Source organism: Canis lupus, chromosome 29 (assembly GCF_011100685.1).
Source record: "Canis lupus familiaris isolate Mischka breed German Shepherd chromosome 29, alternate assembly UU_Cfam_GSD_1.0, whole genome shotgun sequence".
Lineage (NCBI taxonomy): Eukaryota > Metazoa > Chordata > Mammalia > Carnivora > Canidae > Canis > Canis lupus.
Genome location: NC_049250.1, coordinates 24308655 through 24332097, shown reverse-complemented (window position 1 = coordinate 24332097; position 23443 = coordinate 24308655). Strand labels below are relative to the sequence as shown.

The following is a 23443-nucleotide window of genomic DNA, read 5'->3' as shown; positions in this document are numbered from 1 at the left end:
ACCACTACAGTTGCTAGTACATTGTAGCCACTCTAATAAACAAGAACCATGTGAGTAAGGTTCCGTTTCTTTTGGCTTCTAATGGCTATTAAATTATAGGCCCTAAACTGAAATAAAATTATCCCTAAGGTGTGGATCTATATACATTCCCATCATCAACCTAATATCTAGCATCCATATAGCACATATAGCTTTTACATGCACATGTGATAGGGGACATTTAGAATTTGGGGGAACATTTAGAAGAGAGTATTCAATGGTTTTATTTTACTTCTGAGAATATGTTTATTGATTTTATATTCCAAGAAAGAATTCTAGCCACATTTATATAATATAAAGTCAGAATCTCATTTCCTACATTTGTTAAAAACTATGGCATAGTAATATTTCTAATTCAATTTCTTAATACCATTAATTTTGTGAATATTATATCTTAGAAATACTTATATTTTTCATCTGGGAAGCCCGGTCTCTTAAAATAAACTCAAAACCACGTGAAGAATTTGTGAAGAAAACAGTGGAGTCATTTTAGCATCCAGATTCACTCAATCAAACAGTGATCACTGGAATAGTCCGCTTGTCTTCATATCTTGTAGCACTCCTAATTGTGAAGGTACTATCTGAAGGATCTATTTGAGGGACTGATTCTCTCTAGTGAAGGCCAACTGTACTTAATCGGTTTTTGGAGACATGGACAGTATCCCATGGTTTTCATTTGCATGAATTAGTTCTCACTTGTGGTGAAATAACACGGACATATTTCCTTGTGAACCAAAGCAGTGAACTGTGCATAGCCCACAGTCTTTCTCGTCTGTGTAGTAACTAAACAAGGCGAGGAATATCACCCATAAAAGTGTTCCAACAGAAGGAGAAGAAGAAAAAGGTAGACAGTCATTAATTTGTAGGACTCAAAACACTAGGAGAAGTGTGGGTATAGCTCAAGAGAACAACACTATCGTTCTACTTCATCCCGTGCCCACGAGTGGCATCACTATTGAATCAGGGCATTTTCATTGAGTGGAGAAGGGGCTACAGATTTATCTCAGAACAGATCCTCAAGTAGTCACTAGCAATTAATCAGAGCTGGCTTTCAAGATAAAACCTGTTTCCCATCCATGCTATTGTAAATTATTTTCTCCATTTTATAGAGTCAAAAACTTGAGAATTTCCAGAAGATATAGCAGATCCAAATAGCAGGCATATCTCCTCAAGTGGGCAGTTTGTCTTCCTAATGATATTCAGATGTGGAAACACCCACAGCATCCAGTCAGCCTCAGTCTAGCAAAGGGAAATTTCTCTTTAGGTTTTAGAGTCTCAAGAAATTACAAAGTACAGTAGAAGTCTTCTTTTCTTAAATGCTGGGATTGGTAGTTTACTGAACTGGTTAAGCAAATAAAATAATTAAAACAGAATTGCGAAAATGGTGTATCCATACTTAATAGAGTAATTGACTTAAATTTGTAAATTGCTACTGTTTTGTTGGATAACCAAGACTTTTTGTTCAAATAAGTATTCACTGCTTGTGATTCTTTATTACATTTTTGTTTGTATAAATCTCACACACTGCCTTTGATGTCTAGTTTCCTTTTTTTAAAAACGGAGGAAAAAAGTCAAAACTAGCAGTAAAACCTAAATGCAGAAGCCTTCTAGAATTTTATATGTTTTCAAAACATTTTATACATTTTAATCAACTTGCTTTTAGCCACTTCCAAAGTATTCCCCTAGGTTTTTATTGGGGAAAAAAAATCTCTTTTAACATTCATGTTTTAGCAAATTATGCAATGTTTAACTAAATCATGATGAAATAACAAGAACAGATGACATAACCATGCTACATAATGAATACAATTGATGACTATATATAGTTGGTCAGATGGTGGTCAGGGTACATTGCAACACTATTCAGAATAGCCAAGTTGGAAATAATATAAATGTCCATAAATGGAAGGAAAAGAGTATGCTATACAATGAAATACTATTCAGCCTTAAAAAGGAATAAACTATTGATACATACTACACCATGGATAAGCTTTAAAAATGTTATGCTCGGGCAGCCCCAGTGGCTCAGTGGTTTAGCACCGCCTTCCGCCCAGGGCGTGATCCTGGAGACCAGGAATCGAGTCCCACGTCGGGCTCCCTGCATGGAGCCTGCTTCTCCCTCTGCCTCTCTCTCTCACTCTCCCTCTCTCTGTCTCTAATAAATTAATAAAACCTTTAAAAAAAGCCATTATGCTCAATAAAATAAGCCAGTCACAGAAAAAGATACTACATAATTACACCAAAACGAGAAATCTATAGTCAAACTCATAGATCCAAAGAGAAGAATGGGGTTGCCGGGGAGAGGGAAAAATGGGGGGGGGGGGTGGCTAATCAAAAAGTATAAAATTTCAGTTAAGGAAGATGAATAAGCTATAAACAATCACTGTACAACACTGTAACTGTCAATAATATGGTACTGTACACTTAAAGTTTTGTTAAAAGAGTAGGACTCATGTTACTGTTCTTACTAAAATAAAATAAACTAGTTTATGAAGAAAATCTAAACTATATCATGGGAAAATGATCAACCTTATCAGTAATCAGAAAAAATGTAAAATAAAACAATGAAGGCTGTTAAACAAAAAAAAAAAGATTCCTACTACTTAAGGAAGTTAGCCTACCCTGGAAACGAATTAGTACATTCCACAAAAGGAAGTTGAAAACTGAGTTAACCCAGGAAGTTGGCTAAAGGGAGATTAGAGTTTTTCTCATATTGATTTTAACATGAGATAACTTGTTAGTAGTTGATTTCCTTATGACCAATCCCTTCTCTCTACTTCTAAAGTTAATTGGGCTAAATTCAGAATATTTCTATTTGCTTAAAAAAAGAGTAGGGGAAGGACAATGAGATGGATGAGGAAGCAAAGAAAAAAGGAAAAGAAGAAAATGTCAGAGAAGCAATTTTAGTCATGGTTACTTTTAGATTTCTAGTTATGCCTCATATCAAAGCGAATATCACATTCTTTAGTATTTTTTGTGTTTTCCATACAATAGTGATTGTGGAATTTTCATAATTTAGTGGAAGTGATTTTTGGAAACATTGTCCACGGCATAATTGTACAAAATAAAAATTATATAATTTAAATATATAAACCTTAAATACACAAAGTTATGGTATTTGCATATTTTCACATTGAAGTTCAGTTATTTTCAGGAAAAAGACAGATGGATAACATACAGGGAGCTTTTCATTATTGCTTTACCAAGTACTTCTTATAGGTAACATTCATTAAGGCTACATTAGATTAAAAGCTTAAGTAGTTATTAAAAGAACTATATTAATTTTATGCCTAGGTGATATAGAAACAATTATCCTTAAGTAAATGAGACTTACTAAACCCGACGTTCATCATTAATTTATGAGTACTTTTAAGCTTACTATGAAAGGTTTAATTGGGAAAAACATCAAAAATTCATGCTAATTCCTACAAGTAATTTATAATAAGTAGCATACATTTTCTAAAGTAGAAATATATTAAGTTAATCTAGGTCCAAAAATATAAATGTATATGATAAACTATGACCTACTGAAAATCTCTCTTAACAGAGGTCACTTTGTAGTATATGTTCGGTAAGCTGGGCAAAATGTTGCTGTTCTTCAGGGTGCTATCATGGTTTGTAGACAAAGATGTACCCTCTTAGCCTGGTCAGGGCGAATACCCCATAGAGAAAGACACGGACTTGTAGATAAAAGGTCTATTTAAAAAAGTGCAACTTATATTCTTGAAGAATGTTTCTCTCAGAGCAATGATTTTCTAAGCCAATATGTGAAATACGATATTTAAATTTCTTTAAAGATGAAAACTACATGGTGTTTAAAGAAGACAATAACTCACTTCACTATTGACTATTCAGGATAATAGCAGAAGCATTTCTATCTTATCTGTAAGACTATTAAGTCTGTTAAATTGTTCTATATTCCATATTTGATTTAATCATTCCTTCATAGAATGAGTTAAAGTAGAAAACAGGTAATAAAAATCAAGGTTATTTTCATAAAATAATTTTCGTGAAAATGATCTTGACTTTTCTTAGCCTGTTTTCTAAATTATGTAAAATAATTTTCATGAAAATAATTTGGAATGTTAATATCAATATTAAAACATTACACTTTAAAGTTAGAGTTAGTAAACTTTGTTCTGTAAGCTGATTTCTTTGAGGTTACTTTTTGTTAGCCAAAATATTATATTAACACCAAAAGAACATTAGTAGTTTCTCTTCTTTCTGTATTTCACCTTTTCAAGTATGACGATTACATAAATGTGATCTCTAAAGGTTAGATGAAGAAGAATAACTATCCACATCAGCTCAGTGTGGTTTTCAATGTAAGGAAACCATTAAGTAGAGAAACTGCCCAGTAAAGTGATGTATTAATCTAAAGCAAAGCCACCTTCCACTTCTCAAAAATGACTTAACTAAAAAAAAAAAAAAAATCATTATTTTCCTTGCTGTCACTGTCTTAACCTAACCATCAGTCATCTTTTGAAACAGAAATTTTGTCTCTTCTCTACTTTAATAGGGAAAACAAGCATATTAAAAAATTTAAAGAAACAAAACAGACATTTTAATCTTCAGAGCAAGTTGTGATTACCAACATGCAAAGAAAGAAATTTGGAACTGACTGTAATGATGAGATTCTATTTTCAAAGAGCTTCATAAATCCTTTCTTAAAGTCCAGATTATATAGCATTTTTATATAAACCAAAACAATTTCCCTTGTCTTTTTTTTCTTTTTACATCTGACAATCAAGCAATAATCAGCAGAACCACATAACTCGCTTAATCAAAGTCATTCCCAATGTTAAAAATGATCTACTACGATTATTTTGAAACACACTTCTAACCTAAAATTGCTGAAAACTTTTAGTATTTAAACTGAACTTATGGAGATTTTGTTTACATATTTTTATAATTCTCTTTATAAATAATTATAATTATCCATGGCTCATTGTTCAATTTATATTGCTTTTTAAATCATGACCATAGTCCAAGGAAGTAATTGTAAATTGTTATTTTAGATTCATCTTTTATCTGATCAATGCAAATAATTCCCATCACTACTAAAAGAATGCCATTTTCTAGTAAAATCTAAGTACACTGGACAAAGATGCACCCTATGAAACAGCTGAATTAGTTTAAAAATATGTTACTATTCTTTATAATATTCATGATTTACTTCAACTATTCATATTTTTCCGATTTTCTCATTAAAACATCTGATTATTATTTAAAAGTAGTTATAGAAATAAATAAGATAAAGTTTTGACTTTACTCAAAACTAAAAAAGAGTGGAGACTTTATTAGCATGAAATCAGTTACTGTTAGGCTAGACCAAGAGGGACTGTACAGCCAAGTTGTAAATGTAACCAAGAAAACATTCTGAGAAACAGCGAAATGGTGATAGGAGAAATCTGCATATATTAAACCTACTTTCAAGGTCAGTTGCCTTGTGATTCAAAACAGACTCTCCTTTTCAGAAGATAAGGAGCTGATTAGTACTAAATTATTAACTGGAATATAGATTATACTGTACGGAAAATAAAAAAATCTGGATATAAGGGACGCTAGGATTCGACAGCTACTTATTTCTGCATCGCCTTTTTACAATGGCTATTACCATTGTTGCTACTGTCAACTCAGCAGAGTTAGTCAGAATATTCAAGATTGTGGTGGCATTCTGATATCAAAGTTGCTGCATTATGCAAAATGAAGGGAAGGAAGTTATCAGTGTTGGCCAGTACCTATTTCAAATATGTTCTGAAGAAGTATAATGTTTAATAAAAATAGCAGCAGTTTTACTAGCTGGGTGCAAAGTTAAGATTTGAATATTTTGAACAAACATATTGTGGCCATAAAATTTAGATAGGAACCGTATCTATCCATCCATCTAGCCATCCATCCATCCATCCATCCACCCAGCCTACTTACATAAATACATACATGAGAGTTATTGTTTCTTCATTTAAAAAAAAGTAGTAACAGACCATACACACAGTCAGAGTAAAGAACTGCTCAACATTCCTCTTTAATGCTTTTTTTATATAATAGGAAGAACAACATATTACTGTGATACTTGATTTATATAAAACTAAATAATATTTACCACTCTGTTTAATAAAGGTAAGTATGTGATTGACTCAACTGAAATATTACATTAATTCCACCTCCTTTTAGATACATTTATTTTTGAAAAAAGCAACTGGGTTTTTGAAAATACCATAATGAAGTGTTTCTTTTGGGATAAAAATACAGGACAAAATGAAAATGATATTAATAGCAAGCAAATATTAATGTAATTTGAACTATACATCATAGTAAGCTTGTGGCCTTTGGCAAAAGTGTTGAATTTCAAAATTAAAGTAACGCAGGCTATTATCACTCTCAAATAAGTAATTTGTAATTGTTTAATGTTTAACTTGTACATTAGGTCAGTGATTCACAAATTCTGCTATGCATTAGAATCATCTGGAAAAGTTTTGAAGACCTCAAGGCCCAAGTTACATCATATATTAATTAAATTAGAATGTAGGGTGGAGTCAGGTATCGGAGTTTTAAAAAATCTGTAGGTGATTCCAATGTGCAAGAAAGTCTAGAAACCACTGCTTTAAGCTGTAAGTTCCTGAAGGCAAAGACTTTATATTCTTTACTTATTATTATATCTCCAGGCCCAGAATAGTGTCTGCCATATGGTCAACACTCCCCAAATAATTATTGAAAGTATGAATAAAATACATATGCAAATAATTAACTTTGACACAGCAGAGCATTTATATGGAGTACATAAGTATATTTTGTATGCCAAGCACTTTTCGAGTCATTATGTATTTTTACGTGAACAATGAGAAAATTTCTGCCCTCATGAAACTTATAATCATGTAATAATAATTTATATCTTTATAAAGAGATGGATAAATAAAACCACTGTCTTTCCACTGGATCTACAAAGCTGGGCTGAAAAATATCATTAGCATTTTATACACTTAGACTTTGAAATAGCTAATTTACTGCTTTGTAGGTAAATATAAAGAGGTATAAATCCTCTTATTCACGAATTCCTCAATGACTGTCTTAATTTACACTATTGTTTATTCTTAGGTATTTCAGAGGGACCATGCTGCAAAAACTGAATTGGCAAATAGAACCTTTGCTCCTAGGAGAAACAGAGGATTAAGTTCCTGTGAGCCTCTGATCCCATTTTTATCAACCAATCAATTTGCAACCTGGCTTTATGTGGTTTCTGTTCAAGACCCCTTATCTAATACATACATGTACATATCGTTGATTCATTAACATTGAACTCGCAGCATTATAACTCATGCTTGAATGAAGCTCATCTAAAATGTATTTTCTCTGTAAGGCATATCCCAGCCTTCCTGCAGTTTAGGAATACTAGACAGTACTTTAGCACCACACTTGGGGGGCCTTTAAAATAGCAAAATCACCAACAAAAAGCACAAATATGAGAAAAACATGGCATTAAATATGTTATGAAAAGGATATTTATTGGTATGAGAGCTGAAACATGAAGGCAGAGCATTGCCTTATATAATCTCAACTGGGAACATGCTCATCCAGCAACTTAAACTTTTTACCAGTCAGCAGATCCACGAATGACTGCAAACGGACCTTGATTTTGAGGTTAGAATATATTTTACAAGTAGGCATATGTGTAATCACGGAATCTGCAAATAATAAAGATCCACTATATATATATATATATATATATATATATATATATATATACACATGCATTATTACTGACGTTTTCAATATGCAAGAAAAAGAAAGATATTCATTGGTGGTGTAACATATTAATTATACATTGAAAAAAAGAAAACTTCCTGAGAATTATAAAGTTCTTTGTAGTCTTTCAAATAGAATGTTTCAAATAGAAACTATATATATATAGTTTTTAAATTAAATTTTTAAAAAGCTATGTGACCATATATCTGTTATTATTATTTGGGTTTAAATGTAAAGAAACAATTGATAGATATTAATAAATCCATTCTCTTTGAGGTTTGTCCATTTCTGTTGATCCAACCTCCTAATGTTTGTAAGTCATTTTATTTGATACAAGAAATCAAACAATAACTTTCAATACTAGGCCCTTAAAAGTAAGAACTATATTTCTAAATCTTTAATACAAAAAAAAAAAAAAATCAGCCAGGGCACCTGGGTGGCACAGTTGGTTAAGCACCCGATCCTTGGTTTTGCCTCAGATGGAGCCTGGCGTCAGGTCCGTGCTCAGCACTGAGTCTACTTAAGATTCTCTCTCTCTCTCTGTGCCCCTCCCCTGCCTAAGATAAATAAATAAATCTTTAAAAAAAATCAGCCAGTAATTTCACTGTGATACTGGGTTATGACAGTAAATGGAATGTTTGTTCAGACAAGCACCTGAACCTTTGCTCCTTGCAGAAATAGAGGGTTAAGTTCCTGTGAACTTCTGATTGCATTCTCATCAACCAATCAATCTGCAACCTGGCTTTATGTGGGTTTCTGTTCAAAGACCCCTTATCTAATTATATTATATCTATATATTATATAGATATAAAATATATATACACACTAACTTTAATTAGAGCAATTTCATGTTTCAGTGATTAATATGCATCATGATAGCAGAAATATTTTCTTCTAACTGTTCTCCTCTCAGTTGTGGAAAAGAAAATGAAAAAGAACAAGCAATTTAGGTTAGAATTATGGACCTCTGGAAAAATGTAAAACACAAATATGTAAAATTTAAATAAATATTTGTATCAGAATACTAGGAGCAAAAACTTATTTTGCTTAAGTGTTAAAAGCACATCATAATAATTTTTATTGTATTACCACTATTATTAAATGAAAATGAGTAAAAAATTAATATCAAGTAGAGAAAGCTATTATAGTAAAATTGTATAGTATCTGATCTATTTTTCACAAGAGCTGAAGCTTATACAGTTTTGATGGGACTCTTGAAAAGAAATAAATTTCTGGAAACACACTGCCAAGGCCTGGACAGGAACCAGAAGGGGCTCATGCCAGTGATGGTCCTTGAAATTGAAGTTTCATTAGCTTCTCTTGAAATCTAACCCCGACTTACCAAATACCATAACTGTCTTTATTTAAAATTATATTTTCTGATTCTTCCTTTACCTGTGGGGCAACTCCCCCTTTTTTCTTCCTTATCCACCTCATAAATATTCTTTTTTTTATTTTTTTAGCTTACTGCTATTTTATTTTCTTTTGGAATCTCATGCATTTAAAATTACCATCACTATTTAGAAATATGATTCCAAATTTTTATCACGATTACTCCATTGCAAAATATAATTTTGCATCATCTACCAACTGAGCCAACCAGGTGTCCTATAACCTTAAGTTTTGGTTAATCCTTTTTACCCCAGAATGCTTTTCTGTCATATACAGTAAAAGTTTTCCACAATATTATAAGTGGGGACCAAAAACTTCAATCTGGTTACTGTGAAGTTAAAAAAATGACCCAGGTGAGCCTACAGAACTAGTTGGTTTAGAGGTGAAATGTCAGGCAGCTTAATCCAAGTCTTTCCAGGCTTCAGAGGTAGTTTGGACATGATAACATTTGTCCACTAAGGCTAAAATATTAATGGAGAAGGTTCTGGATATTGTCATTGGTTAGAATTACACCAAGAATATAAGAATTGCCAAATATTATCCCCAAACTCTTATTATTGTGAAACAGGTCATTGCACATTATATACATATACATATATATGTATATACATAAAATTATAAATATAAAGTAGAACTCATTTTACCACAGCAAACAAAAAGCTTTCCTTGCTGATTTTCCTAACTTGATCCTGGTATAATTATTCTTCCAGTAATACACACACACACAATATTAACAATTACAGCAAATTTAGCCCACTTTTATCTTATCAATTCAATAACCAAGTCAGATTTATCCTAAATAATACGTTTCTCATTTATCCCTAGCTATTCATTCTGTTTCCTAACGCAAGATACAATCACTTCCTGTGTGAGCTACTGCAACAGCCTCCTAATCTTTCACTTGCCCCTCATTCATTCCATTATGTTTATTCTATTCTGTGTATAGGTGACTCTTTCTAAAATAACTTTTTTATGATGTTATTCTGATAAAAAATGTAATGACTCTAAGAACTTAAAAAGCATATAGCATGGACATAAACACATAAGGTAGGTTTTCAAAATTACTCATGGTACAACATTAAATGATGAAACATTTCTCAAGACAATCATTTTAGGTCAGACTGATCTTGTAATTTCTGGAGTCTTTTCTCCTCACTGAGGAAGAGGTTAGGTATGTAATTATAGAATGTTTTGAATGGGTTACTCATATCTCCTTTTATTGTCTCCAACTCAAAGCAATTCTTTCTAGGGTTATATAATCTTACCTAGTTATTCATATTCCTTATTGTATCTAGCACAATACTATGCATATAATGCATGTAACAAATTCTTATTTAACGAATATATTAATAGAAAGTCAACCCACATGAATATCATAGGTTTCTAAAAGGTGCTCATATCTCTGTGTTCAAATTCTAATCTATGGCTAGATGGGAGTGTATAGTTGCAAAACCTTATCGTGCTATACTTATGTATCGGTATTATACTTCAATAGAGTATAAAAATTAATCCACCATAGATTGTACCTTAAAGAAGTGTTACTATTTCTAGCAGTTTAAGGTAGCCCATATAAAGTGTTTTTATTAAATGTTTTCATTTTTTGGCACACAGCAGCCCATTAAGAATATTATTGGAGAAGTGACAGTGATTAACAGTATTATGAAAAATACAGAATAGCAAATATACAGGGAGCTATTTTTTCTGGTCAGTTATAATCAATTCATTTTGTTAATGAAATGTCTTGGTAAGTTTTTTTTTACTAAGTTTAACACACTCTTCAGTATTATGGATTTTGGGGAGGTTTTAAAAAATCCATTGAGTCCCTCTATGTAAAAAAAAAAAAAATCTTCAGTAACTCCCTAGTTCCTTACAAACTACTAGTTTCTTGTATAATGCTATTGTACCTATGAGCTTCCCCGTAAATTTAATGTACTCAAAGAAGATTCACATATATACCTCTTCACTTCTTCATTTATTGTTCATCACCAGGGTCCAGAATATTTTTTTTAAGATTTTATTTATTCCTGAGAGACACACAGAGAGGCAGAGACACAGGCAGAGGGAGAGGCAGGCTCCCTGCAGGGAGCCTGATGTGGGACTGGATCCTGGATCCCGGGATCACGTCCTGAGCCAAAGGTAGATGCTAAACAACTGAGCCACCCAGATGCTTCCGGGGTCCAGAATATCGAGACAATTACTTTATTATGTAAGTAGCAATGGAATCAATGTGTTTTGTTTGTATGACTGAGGGAAGAAGAAAATGATTTTTTTTTTTTCTATAAGAAGAAGCCCTTGCAGCAATAGGACTTAGGGATTACTTAGCCTATCAGAAAATGATGGAGATATAATGTTCAAATCCTTGATTCTAGAAGGCTAAATTAGCATCTAGGAAAAGCACGATGGGGGAAGAAATCCATCATCCTATGGATTCAAGGAGGTTACTATTCTTTCGCATCTTTGACTGACTTTCCCTTTTTTATGCCATCTGTTTCATGGTATGCTTCAGTTCACTTTGTCCACCTATTTAAAGACAAGAACCAAACTCCAGTGAAAGTATTTCCATTATGTAGGTATGGCATAATTCCAGCTTTATATTAACTTATATGTAATATCTCTCTTAAAAAAATGGAATATCATGCTTGAAATACCACTCCACCAAAATTTAGGTGGCATATTAGGAAAATCATCAAACCATAGCAGTAGTTCTTAATGAAGGGTGATTTTTGCCAGCCCCAGGGAACATCTAAAGATGTCTGGAAACATTTTTGGTTGTGACAACTGAGAGAGAAAGGGAGGTGATACTGATATTTAGTGGGTATAGGCCAGAGATGCTGCAAACACCTTCCAGTGACAGAGTGATGATGGTTCAGGGCAAAGAATCACTAGGTCAAATGTCAATAATGCTGAGGTTGGGAAACCTTGACCTACACCTGGGTTATGTGTCCTCATTTAAAATTAAAAATATTTTGAATGCGAATCAATAGTAATAATGTATTAAGCATTTTGAAAATAGCAAGGATCAACTGTGATCATATGCTTGAGCCTTTTGGAAATTTAAAGAACTGCTTAATCATTATTTATTTAAACTTATTATAAAATAAATGTTTACATAAATATATTATGATATATATTCTAAGCTATATATACATAGCCCCTTAAACAGTATCTCCATAGACAGGCAGTAATACATACATAAAAACTTAAATAGGGGTGCCTGGGTGGCTCAGATAGTTAAATGTCTGCCTTTGCTCAGGTCATGATCTCTGGGTCCTTGGATTGAGCCCCCCACATCGAGGGCTCCCTGCCCAGTGGGGAGTCTGCTTTTCTCTCTCCCTCTGCCCCCTGCTTGTGCTCTCTCTCTCTTTCTCTCTCAAATGAATGAATAGAATCTATGAACTAATATCAAGCATAGCAATTGTAATTGTTGTGCAGAATCTTTTACAAAGAAGTCTAACAATATAGCTTTTTCCCCCCAATGAAAAAGAGCTTTGTTGCCTCCAAAGTTAATTTTAATAACCACATATTATGAAGGGAGACATACAATAACAGGAGATAGGGAGTGAACTGTAACTTTATAATAAATATGTAACAGGAATTTTAAAAGACAGTTTTCATTCAAAAGATAGTGATTGCATTTTTTAAAAAAAATTGTTTATTTATTTATTCATGAGAGACACAGAGAGAGAGAGAGAGAGAGAGGCAGAGACACAGGCAGAGGGAGAAGCAGGGAGCCCGACACGGGACTCGATCCCAGGTCTCCGGGATCATGCCCTGGGCTGAAGGCGGCACTAAACCGTTGAGCCACCCAGGCTGCCCTGATTGCATTTTTTAATGTCGTTAAAAATACGCTCTTATTATAGTATCTTTGAATTTTCTATTTGTGCGTTTTCTTAACTGGACTGTCAGCCCGATAGTCACTTACACTCAGTTTTCTGTGATATCTTTGCTGTTTTAGCAGCAAGGCAGGTCTTACACTCTAAAGTGTGGCAATCTCACCTTCTCTCAGGGTTGCAATTATATATATATGAATACACACATGATATATAAACATATAGATATAGGTATGAACAGGCAGAGAGAGATAGACACAAAGACAGAAACAAAGTCAGACTAACAGGCCTGTTCTCTCATCCAGCTGCATCTTGGATGTCTCTCGACTAGCTCATACTCAACATGCGCTCTATTGTCTTCAGAAAGTACTTATACATTCCTGAGTCGAATCTACTTCTCCAGCATTCTCTTACCCTATAATTGGCACCATCATCAGCCCTGAAGCCCAAAATAAAAATCTAGTTTTATCAAATTCTCTCCCTTTTCCCACCTCATTTACTCAATAGTTGATCCCCATCACATTTATTCAAAAACACCTCTTGAAGCATGACTTCATTCCATCCTTTCTATGCTAGTGGTCATGGAGGTGTATTGTTAGGGACCCTGCTCGGGAGGCACGGTTACCAATCCATGGCCACAGCCGCTGCCCTTCTGAATCTCCCACAATGATCCATAGTGAAGTCATGTTCCCAGCGACCACTGTTTTATACCATATACAAAGATTAACTTTTATACATATATATAATATTATTTAGCCATAAAAAAGAATGAAATCTTGCCATTTGTGACAACATAGATGGACCTTGAGGACTTATGCTAAGTGAAGTGAGTCAGACAGGAAAGACAAATACTGTTATGTTCTCTCTTCTATGTGGAATCTAAAAAATGAAACAAAACAAAACAAAACAAAACAAAAAAACCCCACCATGCTCATAGATATAAAAGAGATTGGTGGTGGTTGCCACTGGCAGGAGGTAAGAGACATGAGGCAACTATTTAGTTTTTATTTTGTTTCAGGTTAAATAAATTAAAATTTTAAAAATCTTCAATGATTTCCCACTGCTCTTATTAATGGAGTTCAAATCCTTCTACATGTATCACAAGACACTTCAAACTCAATGCTGGTCTTCCTCTTCAGCTTCATCTTTTTTCAGTCATCCGTTACCCTCTAGGCTTCAGTATTAATGGATTTCCTCAGTTCAGGTGTTCTCTTGCCTCCAAGTCTATTTACATAGTTACAGCTTCCCTGTTTCCCTCATCACAGTGTTCTTCCAATATAAGATCAACATTTGTTATTGTAATTACACTGGGTTGTGTTTTTAGCAAGACCCCAAGCTCTTTGAAAACTGGTACTTTTTGTCTTCTTACAGCTGCATACCTAAAACCTGAATTTATTGGGGGATATAGCATAAGATGGGATCTAACTTCCTTTTGATTTGTATTTAAATAATCACTTTTATATATATAGGCATGTTAATTTATATACAAATATTTCATATTTATTAATATTATATAAATATATTACATATTAATATATAATTTATATATACGTGTGTGTGTGTGTGTGTATATATATATATATATATATATATATATATATATAGTAAATCCCTGTGAAAACATATCCTATTTGGATTTATAAGATTAGCAAATGGCTCAAGGCCTCTGTCCAGGTTTCCTTCTCAAATAGTGTCTCAAAGTTCTTGCTGGGGAGAGAAGGTAGCATAGATGTCCTAGCCTAATCTTACCCCAGGAGAATGAAATTTCTTATCTATAAAGACAGTCTCCATATGGTCTCTCTATTTTTACACTATTGTCTCTGTGTATATTACTACTACTAATAGCATCACTGTAGCCTAATAATATTGTTTAATATTAATACGGTTAGTCTCCATTCTTTTTTGTCCTCTTTTTTTTTTTTTACAAAATTACTATCTCATTCTGTTTATACCGTTAAAATTAACTTTACAATCTTTTTGACAAGTTTTACCCAAACTATAAATCAATTCAAAAGCTTCTGAATTCTTTACACATTTTAGTTTTCTTACCCAAAAACCTGGCATATCCATTTATTACTTTTTACGTTTTATTCTAAAGCACTTAATTATATGATTATCTTAAACTTGACACACCTCTGTTCACAATTATTTCCAAACACCATGTATTTTAAAAACATATTACTAAATTTTAATGGGACAGTTAATACTTTTTGAACCAGTTTTGAAACTTTATTATAAATACTAAATAGTTTTATAAAATATATTTGCAAAAAAAATTTACTGTTTTCCTCACATCTTTAATTATAAAAGCCTTAAATGATTTGTCATTAGAAAAAGCAAATTTTACAATGTATGTAAATCAAAATTTAAAAGTCAATTTTTCCCCTTCCCAATTTTACCCCTTGATGATAGAATAATAGAGACAAAAGTTATAATAAAATAGGTAGGAAGGCAAGTAGATGGGTTATATATAAAAATAGGTAATTATTTATTTCTTCAGATAATCTATATATAAATAAATGAAGTATGTATTTCGTGAACGCTCATTCTCATCCTAATGTACACACATACATGTAGAATTTACTGTGCATGTAAGCTTTTCACATGCCTACAGAAATTTTCAGCTCAAATGAAACTGTAATGTTCAAGCATCAAGACATTAATATAATACTACATGGATACATGGAGAATGATCTCATTTTTAATCACTGAAAAAAATTATTTTTCCAAAAAGATTTTTCATTGGTTCCCACCTAAGCTCCTGTGTGACCTTGCATCCCATCAAAAAATTGGCTAAATTGGAGGGCAAAATAATCCGTACGGATTACCTCTTGATAGTATGTAGGAGGAGAAAAGTCAGATTTGGGAAAAGTCAGTGCACAAGCAGCATATTTGGACAATATTTAGGAACTATAATTTTAAGTGTAGTGAGCCAATTCAATCATGAAATCTTCTAAGCTTTGAATTAAAAAGGAGGTCAGAGGGAATGATATTCTAGTAATCAAGATACATGCTACCTATGTTATAGGAATGAAAGGATATGAGAATGAGGTGGCTTGTTAATTATTTCCTCTGATTATGTTACCTATTTATCCCCATGTACATTTAAATATTAATCAGAGATCCACTTTAGTACAGTGTTATTCAAAAGGATAAAATGAGGGAAGAGTTCAAGTACAAGATAAACAGGCACTTACAATGAAGATAAGAGTTCTCTGCTTACTGAACCCAGTATTTAATAACTGCTAAAGCTGCTTGTAAATTTTATGATAGATTTTATTTTTGCTATCTTTAACTCCTGCGTTTATGAAATTAGTCTTTGTTTGAACTTTCAAATTCAGATTTTTATACAAGAATCACTAGATGTACTTTCAGACCTATATAACTTTTAGGCTATACAGCTTCTAATACATTAGAAGATGTGTGCACTGTGGTAGAAAAAAAAGAGTACCAACTGCCTAATCTGGAATTACTTACATCATCATCTTTAAAAGCACACCCACATTTTTCAAATGCAGAACGCTTTCATTTTCATTAAGAGAGAAAAATCACCAAAATAACCAATTTTAAAAGTGCAGTTTCACCTCCAAGAATCTTAAACTCTGGGGATGTCTTTTCCAAATTTTAAAAAATAATAATAATTAAAATGCACCGTGTTAGTTATTACAAACAGACTGTCAAGGGTCATTCCACTTAAATCATTGAGTAGTAAGCAGAGTTAATTATTTAGAGTCTGTGTATCTACAAAATATTTAAAATGTAACAGAGTTAAATGAATTCACCACGTTCTTCTTCAGATGATTTTTAAACTAGTGGAACAAGTGGCAAGAATACCCAAGTATGTATACTTGCAACTCTTGTATCATGTACTTTCTGTAACCCCTGTATTATGGAGATTGCAATATAATTCTTTTCAGCATAAGGCACATTTGTGTTTGTTTATGAGTAACCGGACAGTGAAACTGACTCCAAAAGACTGCAAGATAAACAGTGTTCTTATATATTTTGCTTTAACTTTGTCCATATTTTAGTGAATGAATATAATTTCAAAACATTGTGGTTTTTTGAGTTCCAAACTTCTGAAACCTTTGTACTGCTAATCTTGTGCTGAAAAAAGGATTAAAGAATCAGATAAAAAGAGAAGCCAACTCATGGTAGACCGTGGACAATCGTAAATTCATTTGGAAATTCCAAAGGTATATTTGGGAGAAAGATATGTGTAGTGTAAATGAATCAGAAAGAATCAGCTAGCATGGACCTTAGAGACATCTAAGACTAATACTTCATTTGTGCTTGAGGAAACAAAGAGGTTAAGTGACTTGTCAAATGTTCACCAACAAGTTAGCGGGAGAATCGTGTTTAGCAATCAGTAACTACATCAAATATTTAGCGGGTAAAATCAGTACACCCAAAAACTAACATCTTTTCTAAAATGTCACCCTACAAAAACAGAGATCTTCTTTCATTTTTTTCAAGTTTTTATTTAAATTATAGTTCCTTCTTTATAAACCCCAATAAACTACTGATAAAATCTTCTGAAAGGAATATTACTCAGTGATAATCATAATAAGTATTAAGAATTGAGTATATCCCAGATTCTGGTAAAATTTCTATAAACACCTTCATTAATGAATGGAATTAAGAAAAATCTACCTTCCTTTCTACTCACAGCCCACCAAATATAATAGGTATAATTCAAAATCACAACATTATAGACCTAGGCAGATAAGAGACTCAAACTAGCTTCCACAATTCATAATTCACTGTATAGGATCCCAGGGTTGCTTATCTGTGAGTAATAAGAGATTATTTAAATTTGTAATAAAAATATCAAAAACTTAATAGTCATCAGGGGAACATAAATATACAATTTAGACAAAGGGAAATGTAAACAGAAAACTAATACATGGGAAAATTCTAAATTTGGTGATAAGCAAAGGACATTCATCTCAAAATACAATTTTATGCCTAGCAAATTAGCTTATTTGGTAAATGACAACACTATATGTTGCAGACAACCAATACGACTCAAAAAATGCTGATAATATATACTGCTTTCCTCCAAACATGTATATGCATATGGACATATAATGAAATGTTATAACCTTTGCCCTAGTAATGCCAGTTCTAAGAATGTGTCTTTCTTGAGATTTGATACCACCACTCCACTGGTATCTTAAAAGCAGAAATGCTATTGTTTAATATAAAGGGTAAGGTTATATTTTCTGTTTTCTTTCCTAATCATGCTCAGAATTTTATTGGCCTTTAGGATTATGGAGGTAACTCTGCCTCATGTATTCTGAAAATAGTCTACAAGGATTCCTCAATCCTTAGGTCACCTGGATTTGTATTTACTGACTTTGAACTAGTTCTTATCCACAGCAAAGGATTACAGCTCTTGTGATGACATGATTTTCCCATAAGTTCCCATACACTCCCACTGGCACACCCAGAGCTGTCAGCAATTGCCTGCCCTGTGGGTATAAGTAACTCCCTTTCTAGCCCACTCAAAAATTCATTTCATAATTTTGGAGAGTTAGAGTCTTAATTGGCACAGCAATATTTCAGTTCTTTTGCTTTCTTTTATTTTTTCTTTTCTTTTCTTATTTTTTTATTTTTTGGATTTTCTTTATTTATTCATGAGAGACACACACAGAGAGAGAGAGAGAGAGAGAGGCAGGGACACCAGCAGAGGGAGAAGCAGGCTCCCTGGGAGAAGCCTGATGCAGGACTGGATCCCAGCACCCCAGAATCACACCCTGAGCCAAAGGCAGACGCTCAACCATTGAGCCACCCAGGCATCCCAGCAATGATTCAGTTCTAACATAAACAGTCCTCTAACTTTGGTAAAGTAACCTACCAAACAAATTACTCACCAAACCCACAATAATTATAACACATCAGCTTGGCATGGCACCATGATTAGGAAACTCTGACCCAGATTAGCTGTTATTGCGAGAATATCTTGACATCTCTTACTGAAAGCCAAAACCTCTGCACATTCAATCATTTTGAGCTACTGCTATTGCTAATAAAAATGTTATATACCATTTATTAGATGATTACTCTTTGCCAGGCCCAGCAAATGTTACTTTACATTCTGTACTTATTTAATATCTACAGTAGCGCTGTAGGTGACCATCATTTTTATCTTTATTTTATAAGAATATGGAGGCATAGAGAGTTTAAATAATTGCCCAAAATGAATTCAGTGACAAAAATCAAACACAAATATAGGGCTACATAATGTCAAAGCCCGTTCTCTTATCCAATGCTTTCGTTTACCACATGAAATTTCTTCAAATATTTGATAATTATTTACCTATGAAGTTTTCTTTATGAAAAGTAACCTCACCCTCCTTCCAATTCCCAAATTGTCCTTCCTGGTGACTCTACCACTATTTTTGAGTTTTTGTGTGTCTGCCCAAAGAAAGTCTATGCATACAAAACCTCTGTGTGTGTGTGCATACTTTTAAAACACAAATAAATAAATAATAATATACTTTATGTCCTACAAACATCTTTTTTGCTTGAGAATATAACCAGGAAATGTTTCCATATCACCCTCTAGTAGGAAATTACTTGTCCAATGAACAATTAGGTTGTCCCTAGGGGTTTCCTATTATAGATAATGTTATCATGAGCAACTACATTTTTCCTACCAATGTGTGTTTTGCAGAGACAGGTAGAGTCTTTTTCTTTTTTTTTGGAGGGACGCGGTCAGATGAGGTCAAATTATTTCAAAGTGATTGTGAAAATTTACACTCACTCGAACACTATGTGGTAACAGAATACCCGTTTTCTCACAACCTCATCAATACCAAATATCTGATACTTTTATTTTTTGCTAAACTGGACACTAGAACTATTATGTTGTTGTTTACACTTGCATTTAATTAATTATTTGTATAGACCAGGTATTGTAGATACACTCTCACACACGTATACATAATTAAACTTCATAAATGTAATGTGTATACATTTGTAACAAATATATATTTTCACTACAATATATATGTATATTTATAATTAAATGGTTTTAATAATATTAAAAAGGTTGTACAACTATCATCACTATCTAATTCCAGAACATTCTGATCACATCCTAAAAAACTCATACTCATTACCAGCCCCTGGAAATCACTAATTATGTTTATCTTTTAGATTTCCCCATTCTGGCCATTTCACATGAATGGAATTATACAGTATGTGTGTGTGTGTGTGTGTGTTATTGCTTTCACTTAGCATGTTTTCATAATACATCCATGTTGTAGCATATATAAGTACTTCCTTTTATGGTTTAATAACACTCTATTTAATAGATATCTCCCATTTTGTTTATTCATCCATCCATTGATGAAAATTGAATTGTTTCTACTTTTTGTCTATTAAGAATAATGTTTTATGAGCACTGACATGAATTTTTTAAAGATTTTATTTATTTATTCAGGAGAGAGAGAGAGAGAAAGAGAGAGGCAGAGACACAGGCATAGGGAGAAGTAGGCTCCATGCAGGGAGCCTGATGTGGGTGGGACTTGATCCCGGTCTCCAGAATCACACCCTGGGCCGAAGGCAGAGCTAAACCACTGAGCCATCCAGGCTGCCCTAATTTTTATACGAATATATATTTTAAATTATCTTGGGTACATACTTAGGAGTGGAGTTGCTCTTTGAAGCACAAAGGTTTTTAATTTTGGTGAAGCTCAATTTATTTTTTATGGTTGTTGGTTGTTTTGCTTTTTTCTTTTGTTGGTACTTTTTGTGCCCTATCCAAGAATTCATTGCCTAATCCAAGATCACAAAGATGTAAAGCTATGTTTTCCTCTGACAGTGTTATAGTTTTGGGTCTTGTATTTAGGGCATTGATCATTTTAAGCTAATTTTTGGATACAGTGTTAAAGAGAGTTTCAACTTCATTCTTTTGCATATGAATCTCCAAATGTCCCAACACCATTTGTTGAAGAGACAATTCTTTTCCCAGTAAACTGTCTTGTTTTTTTTTTTTTTTTTAAGATTTTACTTATTCATGAGACACACAGAGAGAGGCAGAGACACAGGCAGAAGGAGAAGCAGGCTTCCTGCAGGGAGCCCAATGTGGGACTCGATTCCAGGACCCCAGGATCACGACCTGAGCCAAAGGCAGATGATCAACCACTGAGCATGGTCCTTGTCAAAATCAATTGACCATAAATGTATAGTTTTTACTTGGACTCTCATTCTTTTTCATTGATGTACACATCTATTTTTATGCCAGTATCTACAGTCTATTTTTCTCTTAACATTTTTTTATTTAAGTATAATTAACATACAGTGCTAGTTCCAGTGTGCAATATAATGATTCAACAATCTGTACATTTCTCAGTGCTCATCAAGACAATACTCTTAATCCCCTTTACCTATTTCATCCACCTCTCTTCTGGCAACCACTAATTTGTTCTCTGTATTTATTGGTCTCTTTTTTCTTTGTTCATTTGTTTTCATAAGAAATTAAAAGAGGAATAAATCTCAGTAAATAATATACCTAATAAATAACACAGAGGCAAAGATAGCATTGTTTCCTATAGCTATTGAAGAGGAGCTCATCATTATGAATTCAGGGTGAAAATCTTTATTTCATCTTAATTCTTATAATCAAATCTATTTTCCTTCTGGTTGCTCTATTATGTCCACAGTTAGGATTTCTTCCTATGAGGAATCAGATGTGATGTCCTATCCCAAATAAAGTAAAATATGTTTTTTTTTAAGATTTTATTTATTCATTTGAGAGAGAGCAAGAGAGAGAGCACAAGTGGTGGGGAGAGGCAGAGGGAAAGGCAGGAGTAGACTCCCCACAGAGCAGGGAGCCCTGACATAGGGCTGGATATCAGGACCTAGAGATCATGACCTGTGCTGAAGGAAGACATCTAAACATCTGAGCCACCCAGTGACCCTAAAGTTAAATATGTTTTAACAACATACAAACACAAAAGCATTTCTTTCTGCCAATAGAGGGAACAGAATTTGCTTTAAAGTCGTTTTTTTTATGTACATAAGGGACTTTGGATACCTTTAATGTAGGTTCAAATACAAATATACAGCTGTTTGGTTCCCAGTCATTAAACTCTTCTCATTTACAAAGCACTTATACATCCATTCAAATCTAGTGGCAAGAAACAAAGGGCTTTGGACTACCTAACCAGGCTATTCTGAATCACAGGTCATTTGACCTGAGGACATGTACTTTCTACAACAAAATTTGTACTTGATAAGACAACATGTCAAAATCTAGTAGACACTGCTTTAAATTTTCCTTTAAACTGCAATTCTCATAATCATAAAATATTAGGCTGGTCATCTGAGACTAGCAAAATTTTTTCTACACTCATTGTAATATCATTTGCATATGTAGTAATGATATATTTGATGCTGCTCCATTACAGTATAATTTCCACATGACATTGCTTCTATGTTTTCTGTATCTTTTCCCCACTTTTCTGATTGCAGTGACATTAAGTCCTGTTGATTTTTGTGAAACAAAAGCAATATGTTGCAGGAACTCTTTCATGACCGTTACGAACGGTCATAACATCAGTTTTGCACTTTGCAGGGGAGGTTCTCCCTATTTATAAATTAAATGGTAATAACAGGCTCTAACGTTTGAGAATAAATCCCCTCTTAATGTTAAGTGGTGGAGAATTCTGGTGCAGCCTGCCCAAAACAATTAGGAGGCTAAAAATGTTCTAAGAGAAACTATAGTAGTAGCAAATGTCTTTTTGTGTGTCTGTGTGACTAGCTAATAGTTGGAGGCTGCAGGGAAAATAAAAAAATCTCCAGGGGTGCCTGGGTGGCTCAGTCAGCTAGGCGTCTATCTTCAGTGCGGGTCATGGTCCTGGGGTCCTGGGATGGAGCCCCATGTAGGCTCCCTGCTCAGTGGGGAGTCTGCTTCTCCTTCTTCCTCAGGCCCTGCCCACCCTGCATGTGCTCTTTTTCTCCTCTCTCTCTCTCAAATAAATAAATAAAATATCAAAAAAAAAAAAAAAAACAGTGTTGTGAAGGCAATGTAACATCAACAAAGTTGAAAAGAAATTAGAAGATTAAGATATATTCAAAAAGCTTCTGGAACCCTGCCAGTGTCAGGTAGAGTTCATGACAAAACAAAAACAAAAACAAAAACAAAAAACAAAAACAAAAAACAAACAAGCAAAAAAAAAAAAAAAACCAAAAGAATACAGACTAACAGTGATTAGAATAATATTTTCAAAAATAATTACCTTTAAGAAGTACATTTTACTGTAAATTCAGTTTCTCTTGTAAATAATTTTCTCTGACTTCCATGTTTTCTTCATTGTCACTTATATTATTAAAATTGGATTTAAATATAAAGTTGTTTTTGAAAAAGTAACAGATTTTACATGTTAGTTTTGATATTATGTTCTTTTTCCTTTAGGTATTTATGTGTC

The 23443-nt window shown here is 33.2% G+C and overlaps 1 protein-coding gene across 3 annotated transcripts in view; it reads right to left on the bottom strand.

Moving 5' to 3' along the window:
- Window positions 1-23443, bottom strand: part of HNF4G (hepatocyte nuclear factor 4 gamma) — a 121387-nt gene that overhangs the window by 27013 nt on the left and 70931 nt on the right. The gene's annotated exons all lie outside the window — the stretch shown is intronic.